This window comes from Channa argus, chromosome 1 (genome assembly GCF_033026475.1).
Source record: "Channa argus isolate prfri chromosome 1, Channa argus male v1.0, whole genome shotgun sequence".
NCBI lineage: Eukaryota > Metazoa > Chordata > Actinopteri > Anabantiformes > Channidae > Channa > Channa argus.
Genome location: NC_090197.1, coordinates 21,667,773 through 21,690,839, shown reverse-complemented (window position 1 = coordinate 21,690,839; position 23,067 = coordinate 21,667,773). Strand labels below are relative to the sequence as shown.

The following is a 23,067-nucleotide window of genomic DNA, read 5'->3' as shown; positions in this document are numbered from 1 at the left end:
ACATACACACGCTGCTATTAACCTGAAAACCGAGAGCTGGGAGGGCAGGGTTGGTATATGCACAGCAAATTTATATAACTGCTGAGACAGCGAGGGAGGTGTGTGTGAGTGAGAGAGGAATGAATGATGCATCCCGGTTGATCTGAACTTTCCAGGTACTCCATTCCTTTTGATGTGCTTTGAGTGTGTGCATTATAAAGGCCCATGGTGATTAGCCTGGTCTATGTCTCTGTGATATGAATGAGACCCCAGGGGAGCAAAGACGTCTAGACTTATTCAGAGTGAAAGTCCTATTATCTGCTGTACAGCAACTATGAAGAGGCTCATATTCGCTTTGCAGTCCAAGTGCTGCAGTGGCCTTATGCAACAGTCCAACAGCAGGAGTCAAATCTCAAACAAAGCATCACACAAGAGAGTGAGATACTGTATAGCCTACACAGTATCACTTCACCTTTGCCATATGGATATGATGAGTAGTGCAGATTTACTACCAATGTTACAGCATTACATTACATTACTCATAATTTTTGAGTCTAATTGTTTTAAGTAGATCACACAGCAGAGGCCACTATGTCATGTGCTATATAACTGTAAATGCTGCACATCTCTTTGGAGGATAAAGAAAGATTATAGGGATATAGTATTTGCTGTTCATTTGTTTCACTTTTCTTTTTTAGTGAAGTGACTATGATCTAAAAGAGAACAAAAATATAATCTTAATTTCCTAAAAAATTAAAGCCAGATACTTGCTTGTTTTACCAAACATACATAGTCAGCACAGGCCTCACCCGTGGTGGATTTTGTGAAAATGGACACCTAGGCACAGAGAGGGATTGTCATTTATCACAATCCATCCTGTAGTTGTTGAGATATTTCAGTTTGGACCAATGGGGTGGCCCAAACAATAGAGAAACGGACAAAGCCACACTCAGAGCCATGGCTCTGGCTCCAGAGACATCATTATAAAAGAGCATTGCCATTTTTATCATTATTGTACCAATTTGTTTCAAATTTCAGTGGAAGGACTTTGTGGTCAGACTTTTTACAAGTGCTACATAACTCTATTCTTTTTAAATGTCAGATCTTCTATCTAAGGCTGTTTTTTTTTTTACTAGTTTCAGGACAATAAGTCTGCCTGCACATTTTTTTCCACTGATGAAATGTTAGATAACAAAATAACACCTCAACTACTAGACTTCCTGCTCTTCATTAGGGCAGCAGTGGTAGTAAGTGGCTCTTATTACACACTGATGGAAATGTGTTTGTTTTTCTTTATACTCACAGTGAGCCGCTATTTAAAGAAGTGTTGCTTTCATCATAATGATATTTGGGAGAGCTCACTTTGTTTCACATATTGTCATAGTGATGAAGGGTGGGGGTGGGTTATTCACACCAATTCTCCAGCAAGGTGAGACCTTGTTGATTTTGAGCTAAAATTCTCAGTGGGTAAAGGCCAAATTACTGCACAGATTTCTGAATGACCCTTAGTATTTCTATCCATTCCTTTCCTTTCCTTTCCTTTCCTTTCCTTTCCTTTCCTTTCCTTTCCTTTTCAGCTGCCCTCTCATCTCACATCTTTTTCTGTAGGTCAGGTTTATTGATTATTGAATTGAGGTATGAAAATACTTGTGAGATCTATGTAATGTAGATGAAAATGCAAATGAATATATAATGTATTCAGATTGGCTCTTTGTCTTTGTGTTTTGAGCTCCTATAGGTGATTCTTGCCCCGGGCAAAACAATCATTCAACATGTTAATGGGTCGCACACTGAGCTCGTTAGCGATGCACAGCCTTCATTACCATACAAATTCAATTAACTTTCATTACCACGAAAAAAAAAAAGAATTAGAAAAAAGAAAACAAATCTTTTGTGTGATGTCTACCGTTTCTGCATTTTATCTTTATCTTAGTCACAGTCAGTGGAGGAGAATGTCAATAGTTTCGGTGACTTTCTCTTTTTTGGCCTTGTTGATGGAGGTTTTATGGTTTCTTGCAAGGTGATGCAGTTCAGAGCACAGCCAGACATCCTTGCTCAGGGAGAATGTGAATGTTTTGCTTTCGCACTTTATAAAGAAGACTGTCAGGTATTTGTCCTCTGTCATTAGCTGTCTGTGTATGCTGAGTAGCAGCTGTTTTAGAGGGCCATTGTGTGAAGACAGCACAGACAGGCGTCCTAACGGTGGCAGTCCTCACTATGTTGATTGAAAGCCAATTTTCAAAGTGGTGTGTAGTCAAAATGTTCAATAGCTGTGGCCTAGCAGGCAGACCCTTTATCTTCCATCGTGTATTCTATGGGCAATGCTGTTATCAAGGGGATTGGTAATTAGTGGCATGCATTGTGTCAGAGGACAGAGCACCGAATACCAACGACATTAAAGGGCTGATGAGATAAGAGGAGTGTGTGCTTGTGTGTTTACACTTGTGTTTTTTTGTGTGTTCGCACTCATGCTCCAGGGACAATGGCTTGGTGTCTCGGCCAAGGCAATACATGACTTCAATTTACATGTTTGCATATTTGACAATTAACCAAATTGATTTCCTGTGTGTGTTGAGCGGCAGCATTGATTGTCTGTTTTCCCAAGGATTTTCAATACAGCATCCATCCCCATATTAAACAGGTCCAATAATGGCACCTTCTCATTTGCATTCCATTAATTAGACATTCATATTAAATGACTAATTAGCATATATAGGGTTCTGTGGTTGGATGAAAGCTATAGCGGCAATAACTTTTCCCTTTCATATCACTTGTTTTTGCTATCTATGCAAATACGGTAGTTTGTGATGGTTTTAATCAGTGTGTTTGTGTATGTGTTTGCGAGCAAAAAGGGGATTCACGGAGAGATGTTCAACATACCTTTAACAGTAGTGGCTGAGAAGAAAAGCAGTCTTGAAGGCGGTGAAAGAGTAAGTGAGATACCCACTAATGATTTTTTTCCTGCCACAGAATAAAAAAGAGACTAATGATGCTTTTTTTTGTTTGTAGAAGACTGATAATGAAGCGTCGCAGAGAGGTGCCACCACAGCCAAACTTATTCAAGCACTTCTCTTATTACTATCAGTGTTATTAGTGTTACTCAGAAATGCTGTGCAGCATAAACTCACCTGAACTGAAATTAACCACTCATTAAAGTGCATTATTTTGCATTGTAATTTACATAAGGATTAAGGAAGTAAATTACTGCTAACTACTATTATATTAATTATTAATTTATCTGTCATAATCTGTTATTGACTGATATTAATACTTAGTCACAACCAAAAAAATGACAGTGAAATCAAGATAAGACCTTTGTTTAATTATTATTCACATGGGTAGTATAGTGCTTGCTTTCTGTTGGCCACTGCACTCAGAGAGGGGTGTCCACTAATCGCAAGTTGGTGGTTCAGTCCCTGGCTCCTCTAGTCCATATATCAATAGTTCCGAAGCCCAGTTTTCTCCTAGTGTGTTTGCGTGCTCCTTTCTTGTACTGCAAGTTTGCCAAATGACAAAATGTAAATGTTGTCTTTTTGGTGAGCTAACTGCTAGCAAACCAGAAAATTCCAGCACAAACACCCCCTGTGTTTAGCTTGTTAAAATGATTAGATCTCTAATTTCTATGAAGGCTTTGGTGGATGCAAATGAAGTATACTGTTTCCAAAAAACCCCTTAGTTGTGGCAGCCAACGTAAGCCTGGTTGTTGCCTGGCAAAACTACACATTAGTAGTTCCTGTTTCCTGCAATTTACTTAATATATTTTGATGGAAAATAGCACCTGGGCTCCTTCCTTACAGGGCTGTGCTGTTGTAATACTTAGCATATAATATACAACAGGACAGTTTTCCACTTCACCTCAGTCCATTTTAAATGAGTTGAGGCGCAGAGAAGACAGCTACATATTTGGATCTTGTTTATATTTGGTTGTTTCTTTTCATGGTACTGTAGATTTTCAACCTGTGTTAGTTGATGCAGAGATAAACCTGTGTTCACTGACAATGTGTAGAGATGTTCCTGAGTCCATACAGTGATTTCCACTACAGGATTGTGTTTTTTTTATTTATAAATCACTGCATGAGGTAATTCAATGTTGGTTTATCTCTTGCATAAAGAGATTTCTCTGAATTCTTTCAAAGATGATATGATGTACAATAAATGAGGAAATTATTTACAATTTTAGCAAGAGAACTCTTATTCTTAAGTAGTTGAACAATTTGTTCATGCAGTGTTTTACAGAGTGGTAAACCTCACTCCATCGTTACTTATAAAGGAATCTTCTCTGGGATGGTTTTATTTGCATTAAACAACTTTTCCAGTCTTTTTTGGCCCCTGTCCCAACTTTGAAAAATGGTGGTAGCATCAATTTCAAAAGGAGCATTTTTTAAACTGTCAATTCAATTCAATTCAATTTCAATTTAACTTTATTTATATAGCGTCAATTCACAGCAAAGTAATCTCAGGGCACTTTACAGAATAGAGTCAAGATTATAGATTTATTGAAAGAACCCAACAATTCCCCCTGGAGCAAGCCATAGGCAACAGTGGAGAGGAAAAACTCCCTTTAACGGAAGAAACCTCGAGCAGAACCAGGCTCAGGGTTTTCGGCCATCTGCTTTGGTCGGTTGGGGTGAGTGGAAAGTGAAGAGAGAAAAGAAATGAGCCACAAAAAGCAACAACAAAACATCGGGCAGGTTAGTAGGACCAGTAGCTGCACACTGGAAAACACAGAGCTTCAAAGCCCGGGGACACCTGCAGAAAGGGGCAGAGGGGGGACAGAGAAAGTCAAAGACCACTACGGGAGAAATCACAGAGAGTTATTGGCATACAGTGGTGAAAATTGTGGGGTGAGAGGAGAGGAAAGAGGGTCAAATTCATATGTTTTATATATACTACTTTCAGTAAGTTGTAATTTGTACATTATTGCATTCTTTTTTTAATAATATTTTACACAGTGTCCCAACCTTTTTTAAAAAAAGATTGCAAACTAACAGTGGTAGTATGTTTTATTCGCATTATAATGCATCTCTATTATAACTAATGATTCTATATATCTTTGTAGACATATGGAATGAGCCACATAAGTTACTGTTGAGTAGGACTATTTTGTGAGATTTCATTGCCAAGTCATTACATCAGTGGGACATTAAATGAAGTTCTAGTGAAAGTCAAAGTTTACCTCTGTCACTTCCATTGGAATGAATTGATCTTGGAACAGCAGTTTTCAGTGGGCTTTAAATAATAGTCCTGGTGATTTTTCTTTTATATGCATAACTGTATGTGCTATACAGTATACACTAAATGTATGTACCACTTTCTCTACTGCCAGCTATGGAGAGCTGCCCAAGTAAGAGCAGCACAACTACAAAGGAATAGGGATGGAAAAAACTCCAGTACAAATAAAGACAGAGAGTAAGAGGTGGGAGGAATGGGAACAGAAAGAAGGATGAGGTAAGCCCTATGGGAAACTTGCCAAACACCTCCAACCTCCTCCACCTCCTCACTTCTTTCCTCCATCACTTGTCTTTACAGGGTGAGGTGACAAGAGGAGAGATGAAAAAAGAGCATCAAATGGGAAGGAGAGACATCAGGAAGAGATTAAACAGATGATAACTTGTTTTCACTGAGAAGATGAGAGTCAGGGCCTTCAGAATTTATGGAAGACCTAAGAGGCAAATGTGTTCTGCTTTGTTTGCTTTTAAAGGCACTCATGGGGCAGCAGTGGGTGTCCTTGGGGCTGCCTGTTGGGTACTTCCCTACAGGAAAGACAATTTTAGAAAAACTTTGGCCTCCCTCTGCCCACCTTTTGCTTTGAGTTGAACTCATACACCCTCAGGCCAGCGTCTGTCCCATGGCATTTGTTTTTATTTGGGGGGGGGGGGGGGGGGGGGAGTCAGCCCGTCTGTAAACTGTGTCTAACCTCGTGTATCTAGAGGGTTGACCCAATTCAAAAACACACGTATGTATACAAAAATGCTTCCTCAGTGGGGTGCACCCTGCATACAGCATGATGAGATGACTCTTCTCTCTGTGAAAGGCCTCTTTGATAGGAAGACGAGCTTCTCATCATCTTTTGCCACACTTGCAGAAGGATATGGCATGTGAGAAGGAGCAATTGTAGAAAAATAAGTGTTGCACTCACAGGAGGACTTGGCAATGATTCTACTCTGCCACATACAGCGATCTTGCTAAGCTTTGTTGTATATCCACAAGAAACATAGTTTTTCCTGTTTACATACAAGAAAACAGTGTAATTAAGGTGATTCATGTTGATTTTCCAGTTACACCATAATTCATTATCAAAAAACAAACAAAAAAAAAACAAACAAAAATGAAAGAACAGAGGAAAGAGAAACACAAGAGCATAAAAGCAGTTTACTTTTTAATATTTCATGCCTGGAATGTGTATAGTGATGTTAATACTCTGCTCTGAGAATAACATATGTAATAGTTTGTGGTGTTTTTAGCTTGGGCTAATCACTGTGTTTATTCATAGTCTCCTTAGAGGAAGGCACATTTCCCTTGCAGTCCCTAATGCAATGAAAGGCTTTTAGCAGCTCCTTCAAATGCATCAGGACTGTGCTTTTCCCTATTTCCTTTGTATCTCATTAATTTCCATATTTAATTAGCTTGGCTCATTAAACGTATGCAGTAATAATTGTGTGCAAGTTTATAGACACAAATTATCCATAATGTTGCGACAGAACATGTAGGCCTAGTTGATTAGTCCACTCTAATAGACATAGCACTTGATTTGTTTGTCTGTCAGTGTGTACATGCATGTGTTTGTCTGGCCTTGAGTGCTCAAGTCTGCATGTACCCGGCATTTTATTTATTTATTTTTTGCTCCTGTGTCATGTGTAAGCTTGCGTGCCAATCTAGTCATCAAAACTAAACCATTAAAGAGTGAAAATTACCCATCAGCTCTAGTAAAAGCATGGCTGACAACCTGCAATCACAAGAGGAAACAAATCAGTGCCACATGTGGGCACACACACACATTCACACACACACACACACACACACACACACACACACACACACAGACACACACCTGGTCAGAACAAAAATATCGGATGACCAGAAACAATAAAAAAATATATAAATACAAACACAAGAATGTTGTTTTCATCTGTCTCTTTTTTTGCCAGGAGCAAAGCTAACACTTTCCAGTAAGTGAGGAGATGATACACAAGAGAGCAACTTTGTCTTAATTGTCTCACTGCGCTGCAGTCTGCTTTCTATACATCACAGCAAATTAATGAGGGATTCTTACTAGGTAAACTATCTCCCACTCAAATATATGTTTACAGCTCCTTCTCTATCACACATTTGAAAAGAACTATAGGTGATTTTTAATCATGTACCGTGGTGAGACATGCATGAATAACTCTGACATTTACAATTAGCTGTTGTCAGCAGTCAAAGGCAGTAATGCAATTTACTAGGTACACATTACTGTCGTAAATGGAAGTGACAACAATTTGATATGTTGTTTGAAAGTGGCGTGACAGCGAATTGTATTTGACCCTGTTTAAGTGGGCTCACTCTTGATAGGCAAACACCCTTTATTCAAAAGAGATAATTGGTTTGGAAAAATGTTGTTCACTCAGGCCCTAAAAACGTTTTGGGAGAGAAAGTAACGAGCACTGATTAACCTTGTCATACTTGTTGACATCTCACGACCACGCAGCTCTAGCATAAAACGCACTTTCCTGCATCAAATGTTGCACTTTCTTTCCGCTTGTGTGCCAAGGATAAGTGGTAAATTAGTGTTTTTCTTTATCATTATTTTTGTCTCAACAGATGCAATCACAGTGGAGGCACTGGTCTTTAAAGCAGGGTTAAAGACTGAGCAGAGTTAGTGTATGAACCCAGAACTTCTGAGGCAGAGAGAGTTTATGACTCAGGAGGTTGAGCGAGAAGGTGGTGAGAAGAGGGCGGAGGGGTTGGCCTCTCCAGTTTCTTTGGTCTCCTTGCTGTGGTTTCTCTACATTTGGCTGGCAGACAAGTGTATTGTGCATCAGTTCTCTCTGATGTGGTGGTGTGATGATGAGTAAGCACACATATGATGGAGTGGGTATGTGTGTGGTATCCAGTACTCTGCCTGACACATGGCCATGAGGCAACTGAGAGGCAGGATTCATGAGGGAGTTTGGAATATATATTACGCAGCATTTTACATGCCAAACTTTTCCTTCTTTCTAATTAGAGGACACGTTGTGGGTTCCGCCTGTTATGTAACCTCTAAATACTTCCTGGTGAAGAAGTGACACATCTGGGTAAATTATTCATAGATTTGGTTCCAGTACAAGGTTATAGTTGGAGGAGGTTGAGCACACCTAAACTTCGCTAAGGTTTTCCAATAGTTTTATATGCATATACAGCATGTAGCGTCAGATAATAAGGCTTTTTTGGGCATCAAATTGTGCTGCTTTTTATATCCTTGACCGTATTATTTTGACACAACAGGTACCCTTTCAATCATCAATAAAGAGACTTTGAAACATGGACAGATGATTGGTAGTGATTCCTAGATAACCTGCTCCAGCAATCCCCTTAAAGGTTGGTTCATTCCTTTTTTTGCCCTAATACGGGACGGTCTTCAAGAGGCACATCAACAATATGGGGGTAGAAAGGTATTGTTGGTAATTTAATAAACAAGCCAACCTACAATAATAATTCACTAATGGCCATTTTAAAATTAACTCCCTACCTTAAACATGCTATTAGCTTCTCTGACAACCGTCATTAAACTCCTCACCTCAAATGTAATAGTCCCGAAAATCTGGTCTATTTCATCACAATTTGGGAGGAGCCAGAGAATTAAGCAGAATAATACTAAAAATCCAAACTAGCCAAATTTGACCAGACTGCAGTGACTCTTTAAGATGCTTTTGTAAGTCAACACAATCCTGATGTCCTCACTATGACATCATCAGGGCTACCAAGAACAATATACAGTACAACTACTTTCTGCTCAGTTGCTTTTTTTGCTAATCTGCACAAAAGCACAGAGAATAACTGAGGCTGATAGGACATTTGCAGGCATTTAGTCATAAGCAAGTTTAAGCTTTACTTTTAATAATATTTGCCTTCTAATGACACTGTGTCACACTTTGTGTATGTCCAGGCAGAGGTTTAGACTAGCTTTGATTAAGGCAAAATGGGTTGAGACTGTGTGTCACTGAGGTGGGCCTATACTCATCATCATCAGCTCATAATGACACCAGTGCTGCCGCTGTTCTCGCAACTTCTCTCTGTGGGTGGTTTTCCTCTTCATGTGAGTCTTAGAAGTGGGATCTAGTAGTGCTACTGCCCTTGATCCCTCTCACTCTCTCACAGCTCTCTCTCTCTCTCCTTTGCTCTTTCTTTTCTTCTCTCTTCCTCTGCTTTTTCCCGTGTCAACGCCTGGAACTCCCACAGAACTCCCAAGCAGCTCAGATTCAGAGGAAGTCCTTCCTGGGATTAATACACACACACACACACACACACACACACAAACTTCCTTGTCAGATTTACCCTCTCTCATTTGTCCTCCCACAGACATCCTGTTTGTCTCCTACAGCTCCTTTGCTCCCTTAGATGAACATAAGCCAGGGAGGCATGGAATAAACAGAAGGGCAGTTTCTGAGAAGAAGGGGGGACGGAAGCATAAAGAACTCCTAAAAACAACCACAATTCCTGTCAGCTAGGACTCTCTAGCTCACATTTGTTGCTTTGTCACCTTGTGTTTTTTTCCTTCTATATTTAGAACTTGTTACTGCTGTGGACCAATTTCAGTAACAGTATCAGTTTTAACCAGGATCTGGGACCTGGCCAATCATATTACTGCCACGTTCTCGAGCAGTGCTCCTGGAATGAGAGAAATCTTGTTGATTTTTTTCTGTAATCAGTTTCCATTATCTCTTGCCGCGGCGGTAGGCATCAGCTCTCCATCCTGTCTTCTCATCCGTAGAGTGGTCTATCCAATCCATTTTACCTATCTGCCAATCTCCATCATTTCGATCTTGGTTTGTCCCCACTTCCCGCTCTTTTCTGTCTGCCTTCACTCAGTCTATGGCTAATCCATTACATCTTCTAATGGCTGTTTTTTCGCTCTCTAAAGAAAAGTGTGGGCTGGATTGACATTTCTGAGGCCATTTGTGTGTGTATTTGTTAGGAGGTATCGCCTTCCCACGGCAGGATCTGTATATTCACAAAGAAATTACACCCAGGAGAAGATTTTTAATGCTAAAATATTTTTAGCAAAACAAACAGACAAAAAACTACTTTATAATCACTGTCTGTCTGAATTACCTATTTATGTGAAAGCTGAATATAATAAGATTTTACTTCATTGTACTCCAACATTGATGAAGTACAAAGTTTTTAAAAAATGTTTTAGTGTTGAGCTTTTGTTTACTTTGGCTTGAGCCAAGGGCACAGGCAACACTGAAGCAGCTGTCATCAATGTTTTTATATTGATGTGGCTTCTCATAAGAAGTTTTCATTATCTTTCAGCTCATAGTTTTGTTTTATGGCCAACAAAGTTACTATATTATTACTATATTTGTTCAGCAAAATAGATTTCAAACATTATTTACCTGCTAAGTTCTGCAAAGTTAAATACATTTAGTGAATTTAAAGCCAGATACTTTTTACTTACTTTTTTACTTACTTTTTACTTTTATTTACTTCAGCTTCCATCAAGTGGAAGTGGAAATGTACATCATATTTACATTTCCTGTAATTTCTAACCACACGAAATGATTATTGAGTAATAGTGCACATGAATACATATTGCAGTGGTGAACGTGTCACTCACTACAGCACATTTGGTCTTTTGAAACAATAAAAAGCATTTAGCTTTTGGCCCCTTTACCGTCACTGGTGGAGCCAGGCAATTTAAATAATAGTGGACAAGCTGAAAACTAGTATTCACATTGAAATGGTACCTGTTTTAGAACAAAACAGTTCAATGCCACAGAACAAAAAAGTAAGCCATTCACTTTTCGATCAGTAACTCATTCTAACAATGGTGACTGTAAAATGGGCACCAAGATACTGGTCAAATAAAAAAAGGCGGCCAATTGATAGGCTTTTAAATACCAGATGGCAGATGGGGTGGCCAGACCAAGGCCGCTTCCCTCTCATTGTGGTGCAACTGCACCAATGGTATCTTGTTTTTGTCATTATTTATCCTGCCTTTAAATAATTTTTTCACATAATTATCTCAGCCAAATGACAAAGTTTGCCCACAGAAAGTTAAATTTGCTTCATTTTGATGAAGAGTGAGATTATTATTCATCTGATAAATACAGGATTGTTTCTCTACAAGGGGGTTTACCAATATATGTCTTCTTTGACCTACATTTTTCTATTAAACTAGCAGTGACAGTAAATGGGCAGTCATAGAAAGCTAGTATATTTGAATTGCTGGTACTTCTGAACATATCACAAGGAAAGGCTAAGAAATGGCCTTCATACTCTTATCTTACCTTGCCACATTGTGCTGCTAGGATATGATTGCAAAATAAAAAACACGTCTTCATCTAACAGTTATGGTGAAATCGTAAAGGCCCATTCTGAGACAAATTAGCAGTTGTATTCGCTCTGCTGGAACCCCCACTGTGCCAGTCAGCGGCACTCCCCTCTGATTTAAGATCATGAGCCTTAGTGTTCAGCCACATCCACATGACAACTCTCTCCATTCACATGCTTTATGGAACCATCACTGTCGCCACCCAGCAAATGAGCGCAGCAATATTTAGGACAAATGCCACTGTCTAACAGCCCTGTAAAACAATGCTTTTGAATATTTCATCAGTCTGAAAAGCCATATTAAAGCCAAGAGGAAGATGGCATTCATTTCCTAAAGCTGTGTGGGTGTTGCTGTTCTGTATCTCGCAGGGAGGTACTGGGATTAGCAGTTGGTGTTGAAGAGCTGCTGTGGCTGATGGGTTGTTTGTGTTGCAGGGTGCAGTTTCCTCAGCGCACAAGGTCTGGCTGCCAGAGAGGTTGTGGAGCGCGCTGGCTGTGGCCTCTGCTCACTGGCTTTACTACACAGCATCTGTGGAGGCAGAGATAAGCAGCGGCACACACATACCACAGACGCACACTTTGTTGATGTATGACGTCATGGTGGGTTTTGTGTGTCTGTGCGTGTGTGTGATGTTTTTGGTTCATCTATTTTAAGAGCCCGAGGGCATCTGGGTGAGGTTCCAACAGGATCCTGGGGCCTAAAGTTCAGAGAAATATAGACAGAGACAGAGTGAGGTGCTAGTGGCAGCTTGTGTAAATAAAAGCAAAGTGGATAAAATGGTGTGAGCCATGGTGTTGAAAAGGCTTAGATGTAGTGTGTTGCAGCTGGTTGTTTTCCATCTGCTCCCATTGCATTTTCATAGGCTCTGGCTCACATAAAACAGATCACCATATTTTTTGTTAATCCAAACATCTCCCTTCCTCCCACAGGGTCGAGTCGCCCTCAAAGCCTTACGACCCTCCCTTGCCCCTGAGGCTGGGCCAACCTCCCTCCGAGGCAGCTCCAGGTAAATGGCCTGTGAAATGACTGGACTTTTGTTGGTCGGGAGGTTCGCTGGAGGCTCGGGCAGCTTATTTATGGAGCTACTGTGGTCTTTCTTCTGGCCTCGACACTTATAAATACATGGGGAAGGTTAGCCTGCTAAAGCAAACAATGATGTGAGCCTGGGCTGTCTGAAATAGAATATGTAATTCTGCAGTTCAGTCCTCTATAAAAAAGCTTGAGTGTATCTTTAGGTGGGAGGAGAGTTAGATATAGATCTGTGGTGTGAATGCAGGTTCAGATATAAAGATGATTTCGAGATATAATAAGAGTATTAGAGTTTAAATCTTATTGACCTGAGCTATAATCGGAATTCAACCTCCTACTCTCGGTGAAGTGTTTGCAGTGGTTTTAGTGCAGCCACCATGTGAAAGGCAGTGGTGATTTTCTGTTACAATGACGCAATACAGTCACACCTCTTCTATTTCTTGTAATTCTCTTGAAAATCTATCCCAGATTACTCGCAAATGTGCTTCTCATTAATATGATTCATACTATGATTTTTTTAATTCTTTTTAATTTTAATCACTATACCTGGCTCCTATGTCCCAGTGCACTTAACAGTCCAGTTGTAGTTGGAAGAGACTAGGTGTCAGCGAAATAGGTGTTGGCAGGCAGGTTCCATATGTTAAACCTGGACAGGTTTCAGGACACATACAGTACAGCACATGGATGCTCATGGTAGATGTGCATAATGGATGTACAAGGCGCTCTTGTTAGTGTCTGGTTTTAGCTGAGCAGAGCTGAGCACACAGGGCAGGACTGGAGAGCAGCCCAGTCCTGGAGATGGCAAACGTGGTTAAACTGATAAAACTGTCATTACTGTGTTGGAGGCAGCTGGTGAGGTGCAAGTGAGAGAGAGAGTTAGGGAAAAATGTGAGCAAGAGAGCACATCCTGTTAGGGCTGCTGGCTTCGTGACTTTTGGTTTAGACCAATATATAGAGCCAATAATGGCCTGTCAGTTTATTTCCTTGTCAATGTTCAGATATTAGAAATGTTTTCCCAGGTCACAGCTTGAGAGTTTTTAATCATTTAGGGTCATCGTGTCTGCCAGTTACGTAATACTGTACTCATCATTTATTTACTGAGATTTTGGAATATGGCAATGGCACTAAAAACATCAATTACTAAGCCTTCGAGTGCATTCACATTTAGTGTTACTTTCAAATTAAAGTATCTAAATAATCTTTTTAAATATTAGCTTGTTTAGAACATGGTTAATATGATCAGAATTACAAGACTAGAACAGGCTGTATAATGGGCTTGTCTTTGCTGTAGCAATAATGCCTTCTTCTAATAGCTTCACATTTTCAAAATAAAGTGTTAAAGTTGCTTTGCTTATCGGTTTCACATGTTTTTCTGGACTGAGAAAATGATGAAGGAGCTGCTGGAAATAGTTACGTTTTTGCTATCAGCATTTTAATACCCAAAATATCAATATCAGCCTTGAAAACCCATAAAGGTCAAACCCTAGCAGAGTTAGATCCTAAAAAATGAAACATGCTGCTCTGCCGTGCTGAGAGAGGAAAAGGGGACCAGTGCGAGGGAGGAGGAAGGTTTGGAAGGTGTTATGTTGCAGCGCGGTGCCAGGGGAGCTGTGAGGCTTGGCAAAGAGGTGAATGTTCACATCCCCAGTTTCCCTACTGCTGTTGGAAGAAGGGGAGGGAAAGACCCTAGAAGGAAGGAGGGTGAGATGAATAGAAAGACAGTAGGCTTGAAGGCTATAGAGACACAGCAGAAACAGTTTCTCCATGTACCACGCTGCAGTGTTAATCAAAATCTAAATGTACAGGTCAGTTAAAGAAGAAACTCTAGCACCATCTTTCCATCATGTTATTAGATGTGTGTTTCTGGATTTAAAGACTTTCAATAAAATAACAAGAATCTTACCTGTATATAAACCATTATTTGTCTAAAACATGTTCATACTCAATTTGTATTGCGAAATATTTTATAGTGTTATTCCAATGTGCTGCCTTTATTCTGTTCAATGATTTGCAGTGATGGAAGAACTCTGAGTGTAAATGCACAAGAAATCTGGGTTTGTATCTAAGTTTGTTTGTAAGAACAAGATCACTTGCAGTTTTACCCAAAAATAATGAATATATTATAAATACTATACTATTAAAATAGTTGTCTCGTTTTTTTCCTATAATTAACCAATAGATTAGTATGATCCCACGTTAAACTGGCACCAACTAATTTTTTTTTTTGCCACTTGAGGCAGCAAATGGAAGCTGTATACACAGTACAGACATATTATCATCTTTTAAGGTGACTTATACACCTTTCCACAAAAAGGTCCAAAGTTCGTAGTGCCAGTTTCAAGCAAGTTTACCTTGAAAACCATCTAAGAATTGATTTGTTTTTTATGGATTAGAGAGCCTGTAGAGGGTGGATACCTACATTAAAGCCAATGGGATCCACTGACACCAGTAGGTTTTTATCAAGTTTGGCAAGATATTTTGAAATCAGATTTGGGTTCAGATTTGATAATTCCAAAAAATTTAAAATTTAAATGAAAAGACGATTTTTGCACTCAAATATCTGCTTTATTTATTTATCAATAGAGACATTTAACTCATAGATCTTCCCCAGAGTAAAGCATGAGGAACTGTACAAACACCACACCAACTCAGCTGGGTTGGGCTTGGGGTGGGTTTACACAGAAATATGGATTTCTGATCAATTTTTTACACTCTGTCTGTATACATCCTTGTTTTCCCTGCAAAGTTAGTTCTTTGATTCTAGAGTAGCAAAGAATTGGTGCTGCTCTTGAAAAGGTTTTCCTGGCTGAGAACCTCTACTTTGACTTTTGAAACAAGAATAATTGCTTTAAGATTAGACCTTGACTAGAACTGGTGTTCAAACTGCCTCATTGGAAAGGGGTAATCAGAAACCTATTGTCAAACAGTTCAAACTTACATATGCCACACAGACAAGGAAGCTTTACTTCTTAAATCCAGGACACCAAGCCTATAGTCATCAATTAGTGTTACGCAATTGGCGGGGTCCTTCAGCCTAATATGTGTGTTGTGTCCCACACTGCCACCCCTAGTCAGACCCTTGTCAGCGGCTTTATAGCAGATTTTACATGTTGAACCAGCAGCAACTCTTAAACAAACACCGAATTTGCTGTGCTACAGTACAGTACATGCTGTGCTAGTTCTTTGACTTGTCGGCTTGGTGTGTCACGCATTTGTAATTTAAAAAAATAAGTCAGATATCTACTTTTCCTTGAGCTCTGTTTTTGGTCTCTACCAATTCACAATGTGCTACATGCCTCACTGTGATCACCAGCTATTAACTAATCGTGTCTGACAGCTTTCGGTACTGGAAAGGTAGAAACTGTCTGTGTTTACATTGACAACAGCTGCCTGTGGTGTTGAGAAGCCATGCTGCTGATAGTGGTGAGAGTAAACCAACATAATACATCTGTGGGCCTTAAAATCACAACACTAAGCTGGAAGATGCTGTAATGGTCTGTAGAGATATGGAGAACTACAGAGGCGAATGATTATTCTCATCGGGTTCATCACTGCAAAAATATGTGGATGTTTTGTTAGTATAAAATCTAATTATATCTTCTTTAATCAAATACTTTGTGTGCCTAAAATTAACCATGCTATGAGCTGATATTGTTGCACAGAGACAATGTTGTTCATAAAACAGTAGCCACATGTGAAAACTTAGATGCATATTGCAAAAAAAAAGTCCATATTAGCAAGTTGAATTAAAACAGTGTTTAATTTTGAGCTAATAAAAGTAATGGAAAGTAGGTTAGGTAAAAAGAGAGGGCGAATTTTTGTGCAAACCTGTTGTTTATTTTAATCAGCCATCACAAAACTTAAATAATGTGAAGTCTGGCACAGTGTGATTCTCCTGGGCTTATGCTGTTGATTTGATGTGTGAAATGGTATTGAATGTGTTACCTCCGGTACACCAGCTCAAATTTAAACAGATTTTGTTAGCGTTGTGAACGAGCACAGGTGCAACCAAACAACGTGAGGAATAGTGTTTTTGTAAGTGTGTGTTTACATCACTACACTGCACATAAGAATAAATTAACCATATACTGTATGTCTGTCGTATTAAATAAGGCAAAACATAGCACACCAATTTAAAAATAGAAATGTCTGTAAAACATTTTAAGATGGATGTTTTTAGAGAGCACTTGTGTTTGTTTCTAGTATGCAGCGAAGAAACACACACAAATGCTGAAGCGGAAAGTAAACCAGCCCAGCCCCAGGAGGCTCCCAGTTCTGCAGTGTAAATTTAGTTGAGGTCATTAGTTGGATTTTATGAATACAAACTATTCTAGATGAAGTATTCATGACAAGAGGCTGCGGCCAGACCAGTGATTAGTCTCTTTGTTGGAATGTGTAATTAGTCTCCCACCCAGTGTGTATACCTAATGCTGCTTTTTAAACACAGAAAAAAATAAAAGGCATTGATCATGTGCGATCAATAATACGGTGCCCTGGGGGTCTTAGTGTTTGAACATTTGTGAACATTGAACACTGTTGTTGTAAAGTGCTGTTCTTCTTGAACATGCCCTTTGGCCTCCCTCTCATGTGTGTTTAGAGGGAGTTGTTGGAGCAGTAGAGGGTGAGGGGTAAATTTAGGTGAGGTGAGAGAGGGTGGGAGGGAGTAGCAGGGTGATGACATTGGAGTGAAACTGAAGGTGGCGGTGCAGAGGGTTGGCGCTCTGTGGTTTGGGATTGCTGATGATGTAAAGTGCGATCTGTCTGTCACTTTGACTCATTGTCAACAGTCTTTGCCCCTGTTAGATGGCTCACCTGCTGCCGGAATCTGGCCAGTAGTGTGGTGAGAAGTAGCACAGACAGTTTAGTGTCATGTTTGGAGCCTATTGGCTGCTGACAACATGACCACGCCTGTTGTTACATTCGTGGCCAAAGTGCTGGAATAACTCTGCTGGTTGCCAGTGGGTGTACATGCACATTACGCTTTTTCTCTCTCTCAGCGTAACATTACTTTCTGCTGCCCAGTTGCTCTTGTGCACATGAAAGGATGTAGTCCAATTTAAATGCTAATTTCCTCATGGCAGGGGAGTCAGTATTTCGACAACATAAGCTTGACAATGTATTTTACAGTAGGTTTAATAATACATTTTCTAAAAGAAAAGCTATTTAGAATGTTGCTTTCAATGGAACACATAATATAATTCTGACTGCTATTGAGCCTAGTAACTATTGGGAAAGTTGTATACATATTTCTGATATACTGTAATGTGTATATTTATGCTCATAGAAGGCACTATAGTATTTTAAACTCAAGATTTACTTTGTGCTACTTTCCAGTCATTTTTCTTTAATGAACAAAACTTGTGATTTGTCTGCATGTAAATGAATAAATGCTCAGTTCGGGTGTAAAGGTACCAGTATTTGTATCAAACCATTTCAAACCTCTGCTGCAGTGCAGATGTGTACTAGATGCACTGTTAACAGTAGTTAACTGACTTGTTTTGCATACTTTTGCTTTTTTTATATACACTATTTTTTATTAAGTGACAGACCAACATCACAGACATTGTAAATAAGACGTCTTTTGAGTTTCACTTTCCCCGGATTTCTGTTGAGGGCAGAGGAGACAATAAAAACAAACATGAAATTGTACATAAAAACAATGCTGAATTCTTCCTACTACACCTACTTGAAAATTATTTATGACCAAAACATTTTTGCGTTCAGTGAAGTGATTGTGCAATTGTTTCTTTCGTCCCATGGAGAGACAGACCAGTCTTCTGACAACAAAGATGCTGAATGGAGATGGGAGTCAGTGTGGATTGGATGGATCAAACACTTCAGTAGTGCTTGTAGTGCACTTTGCTCTTGCTTTCAACGTGAATTCCCACATAAGCTCTGCAATATGGATAAAGTCTCAAGAAAAAAGTTTATAAGTGTTGAGTGTGCACTCAGCTATAGAAAACTATGGGTAATTAATGAATCCTTAAGGTTTTGAGATGTCAAACATGCGTCGACATCAACAAGGCAAGTCAGAAGTGTAGTTCCCGGCTTTAACAAAGACATTCTGTTCTGTTTGTTGTAAAGTAAAAGTTGATTTGATCATCCATAGCATTAACAGCGTTTACTGTTTGTGATCCATTACATCAAATTGCACAGTCGTATTCAGTGTGTACAGCTACAGTACACGACTTACAGTCTAGACACTCTGTCAGTATTTCTGAAAATGTGTTTGATATATGATCAAATTTTTTAAAATCGACTGTTAAACTGAGGAGAACAAATGGCACCAATGTGATCATGTGAAGGAATGAACTCAGTGCCAGAGTTCCTCATTTTCAGGTGCAGATTTGACAAATTCTTGGTTAAGCTAAAGCAAAGGTGATATAAATGTTTAGTGGTCACAATCAATATGTTACTTTCTGAGCTCTGTCATTTTCAACAATGTAAAACTAAGTGTTAGCATTAAACTCAAAGTCAATCACCGTGCTGCACTCAGCCATGCTCTGCCGAGTGCTTTATATAGTTCTCAGGTTAGCTCAGTTGGTAAGGCAGTCTTCCATGGATCACAGTGGTTCGACTTTCAGTCTCTCCCGGCTATGTGCCGAAGTGTCCTTGGGCAAGACACTGAACCCTGAGTTGCTCTTGGTGGGTGAGGTGAGCACCTTGCATTGCAGCTGCCGTCATCGGTTCGTACTGTAAGAAAACAGAGCATTTACCTTTAGTAACCTTTATAAATGTACAATAAATAGGAATGTTCCAAAGCTTACTGATCGAATAAAAATTGTTTAGTTTCTCTAACTGGTCCGAAGGACGAATACGCATCTCTGCTCTGCTGCCAGTGGTGATTAATGATGTGCAATGATAAATGCTGTCCTAGATTGCCCCAGAATTAGCTACAGAGCTCAATGTAATGTTCTGCCCTGGGCAGAAACCTGTCAGAAGAAGCAACACAAAAAAGCATAACATCAAAAGCATTACATTAACATTGCATCATATCAATAAAAAATTCAATTCATATTAAAACTAACTAAACTAAATATCAGGTATACAACCCTGATCAATTGATAACTTACTAATTTATCCTTCAAATAATGTGTGCTATATGAGTTTAATTCAGTCATGCTAATTACTAAATGGTGAGCACATGTTAAAAAAGACACCACTTCTGTCCCCCCGGTGATCTCAATAGACCTCTCCACAGTCCTCCTGACGAAAAGTTTTCCTTGTTGTCTGAAGCTGATTTGACTGACTTGGCATAGTGCGCTTCTCCTAATGATGATGTTTTACAATTAGCTGTGAAAACTGTGCAAATGTTTTCCCTTGTCTTGGCAACTGTTCTTTTTGGCAAAGTGCACTATGTTTAGAGCATGTGTGTTCTTGGCCAAATCAACATTTATGATGATTTATAACTATCCCAGATGGGATGTTGCAGATGGTCGCATGATCTGGCCTCTACTGGGACAGTTTCAGGCCTACCCAAATCATGCAATATCATTTGTGAAAAATATCCGACATTCCATTAAATTATGTACTATGTATAGTTTTTAACCATCTCTAAAATCAATGAAGATAATATTACAATACATTGTTTCAGATAATCACACACTTACTCACAATCCTACTTACTTACACATCCTGTATAATTTCTTCTCAGCACCATCTTTATATAACACACTCATAATTGCACACACGCATACACATGCACAGACAAAATCATTCATATCCGTTCAGACGTTTACTGCAGCTGTTATGTTTGTGCTGCAGCCTAACTGCAGAGTTAATCATTTCTGCATGGTGGAGAAATCCGCCCATCCCTCTCACCCATCTCACAATTAATCCACATCCTCCACGCTTGGGAGGATTAACACCATGAGACGAGAAATTATTCCCAGCCATCCAGGAATCCATGTAAATGCCTCTCCTGCTACACACAGATTGATCGATTGCTTTGTTTATCAGTCATAAAACTATTAACAATCAATCTCTTCCCCCCTTTTTTCCATCTTCTCTTACTAAAGCAGTTCTATATGGATGATTATACATTCATTAATGCATGGGTTGTTGTGCGTTAGTCAAATGATCCATGTGCGACTGGGATGCCGTGAATACTGATTACTGCACAGATGCCCATTGAGGAATCTTTTAATTAACAGCATGGTTTATGTCTCAGGGAAGACCTCTTTGTGTCAAGGAAAGCGATGGAGGCTCAGATTGAAGGATGGAGATGGAGTGATGGGAGGAGAAGAAGGAGGGGGTGACCCAATTCTCAGGGGAGCCGCATTGAACATGATGGCAATAAAACTAAAATGTTGAGACCTTATGCGTAAGCTGTAACAGGATCTGTTCAGCAGAACTTCAGTGTGACCCTGGATGGCTCTGACACCATATTTGGTTCTTATTTTTTTTTAACTCCACTCTGCGGATTGACGTTTCAATCGAAGTTTCAATCTGTTGCATAATGTGCCATGACACTGAAGAGTTGTTGTTTTTGTCTATGTACTTCAGCTCTTGCATCTTTGAAGGACATAAGTTTGGATTGTTTTTTTCAGGCCGGCCTGCCTGTAATAATGCGTCCATCCTCCTGCTGCGCAAGGCTCCATTGGCATTGAATAATACATCCAGACATGCTGTCAGAGATAAGTTGACCCTGAAACCTTTAGATTCCCTATTAAAGCCCCTGCTGCAGCTGAGTGCAGGGATCTGCAGACAGTTTTACTAATATATGCTCAAACCTTGCCCGAGGGCACGAGGTGGTGAGGTAAACGTAGCTTGAGTTATGGTACATAGTGTATGTCCATCCAATTACTGAACTTCAGTGTTTTGACTGTACAAATGAAAGATGAGGGAACATAAACGCACACACATACAAATACTCAAGTGCTAAGGGGCAGTGCTTTTTGTTCTCTTTTAAAAGATGGAGACAAGCCAGCAAAACAGCAGCAACTCTACCACAAATTTGGCAACAGCCTTCGGATTTAACTTTTGATTTATTTATTTATTGTATGTACCAGCAAATGTTTACTTACATCAGGTCTTCCTCCCTGATTGGAAGCTCCATTAACTGCATCCTTATTGGAGACTGTGCATCATCAATTACTGACTTTAACGCTTTAGTCCTGGCCTCAGCCAGAGTGTCATAATCACTGGGTGCAGGGAGAACAGATTCATCAGTGCTGGACTGATAAAAAGTGTTCTTGTTGAAAGCAGAATGCCAAGGCTGTGTTTAGGAAGAGCCAAAGACAGAGAGAGAGGGAAAATGTGCGCGAGTGTGCGGACTCCAGTAGGGATTAGATAACATGAGTTCATCAGGTTTGCCGTTATGTTTTCTCCTCAAGGCGGATGTACTGGCATGACTGTCTGTGGAGGACTCCCTCTCTGTCTTTCTCACATACACACTCTTTAAACTCATTTAACCATCTGACCTCCTTCTCTCTCCTGTTGGCTTGACAGCACAGACACAACAAATAACATGCAATGTCATTTGCAATCTCTCACTCCTCTCTTCTTCTGCCCTTCTATTAAAAGTGTAAATTGAGGTAAATGCAATCTGGAAGCTGATGTGCTGCTGCTGCGGGTTGTTGGGTTGTTTGTGTCTCATGCAATTGCTCTGCAATACTTGTTTCTAGAGGCTCTTATACTATGCATGCTTCAACTGTATTCAGCTTTTTTTTTCTTGCTTGTGTCATGTCATCAAGGAGCGAGACAAGAGGAAACTAATAGAGATTTAACAACAAAACAGGGTGACAAAGGAGAGCAGAAACAGTGTGTTTGGAAATATTGTGAGGTTGTGTGCATATACTGTGAATATTGAAAGTTTGTAAACCCTTAAGATTTTTCTCTATTTCTCAATAAGTGACCTAAAACATAATAGGAATTCCATTTAACTCCTAACACTAGACAAAAGGAATCTAGTTAAATAAACAATATTTTTTGTTTTTGAAAAAAAACTAGTCTTAAAAATTGTTGTGTGGGAAAAGCATGTCAAATTCAAGAATTTTCCAATCATTTTTAGGTGACGTTATAGTCGAGTGTTTCATTCAAAGGAACAACAATCAAGTGTGAGGCCCCGTTCTTTTTAAAGAAGGAATTATCTGGGTCTTCACTCTAAAAGACTTTGTTGTCGGCCAACAAAGATCACACAAAGATCAAGGCCTGCAATAAGGCCACGCCCCATGGTAATGCCTGGGTTAACGCACTTGAATCCAGAGATCATCTAGATATTATCCACAGGGGCTGTATGTGAGAACGCAAATGTCCTAGTCAGGTGGTGCAGACATTATTTAGATTTTACCCAGCCAGCTCCTTAATACAAAGTCTGGACAATGTCCTATTGAGTGTCTGTGTGAATAGAGCAGCTAATTACCAGGTGAATTCACTGTGAGCAAGTGGGTGTGCTGATGAAATCTATATACTACGAATGCCGCAAAAGGAAACAAATACAAACGTCAATGGTGAGGAACATTCATTTGCGCAAAGATGATAACAACAATGGCTTACTGGAGAGACAACATAATTTGTAAACGTTTGTCAATTAAGGC

At 39.6% G+C, this 23,067-nt stretch overlaps 1 long non-coding RNA gene across 1 annotated transcript in view; it reads left to right on the top strand.

The window, feature by feature from the left end:
• The window catches only part of LOC137128760 (uncharacterized), an 86,151-nt gene that overhangs the window by 24,131 nt on the left and 38,953 nt on the right, over window positions 1–23,067 (top strand). Inside the window, exon 2 of the long non-coding RNA XR_010914641.1 lies at window positions 12,430–12,506. This is a non-coding gene — a long non-coding RNA (uncharacterized lncRNA). The remainder of the gene's footprint in view (window positions 1–12,429; window positions 12,507–23,067) is intronic.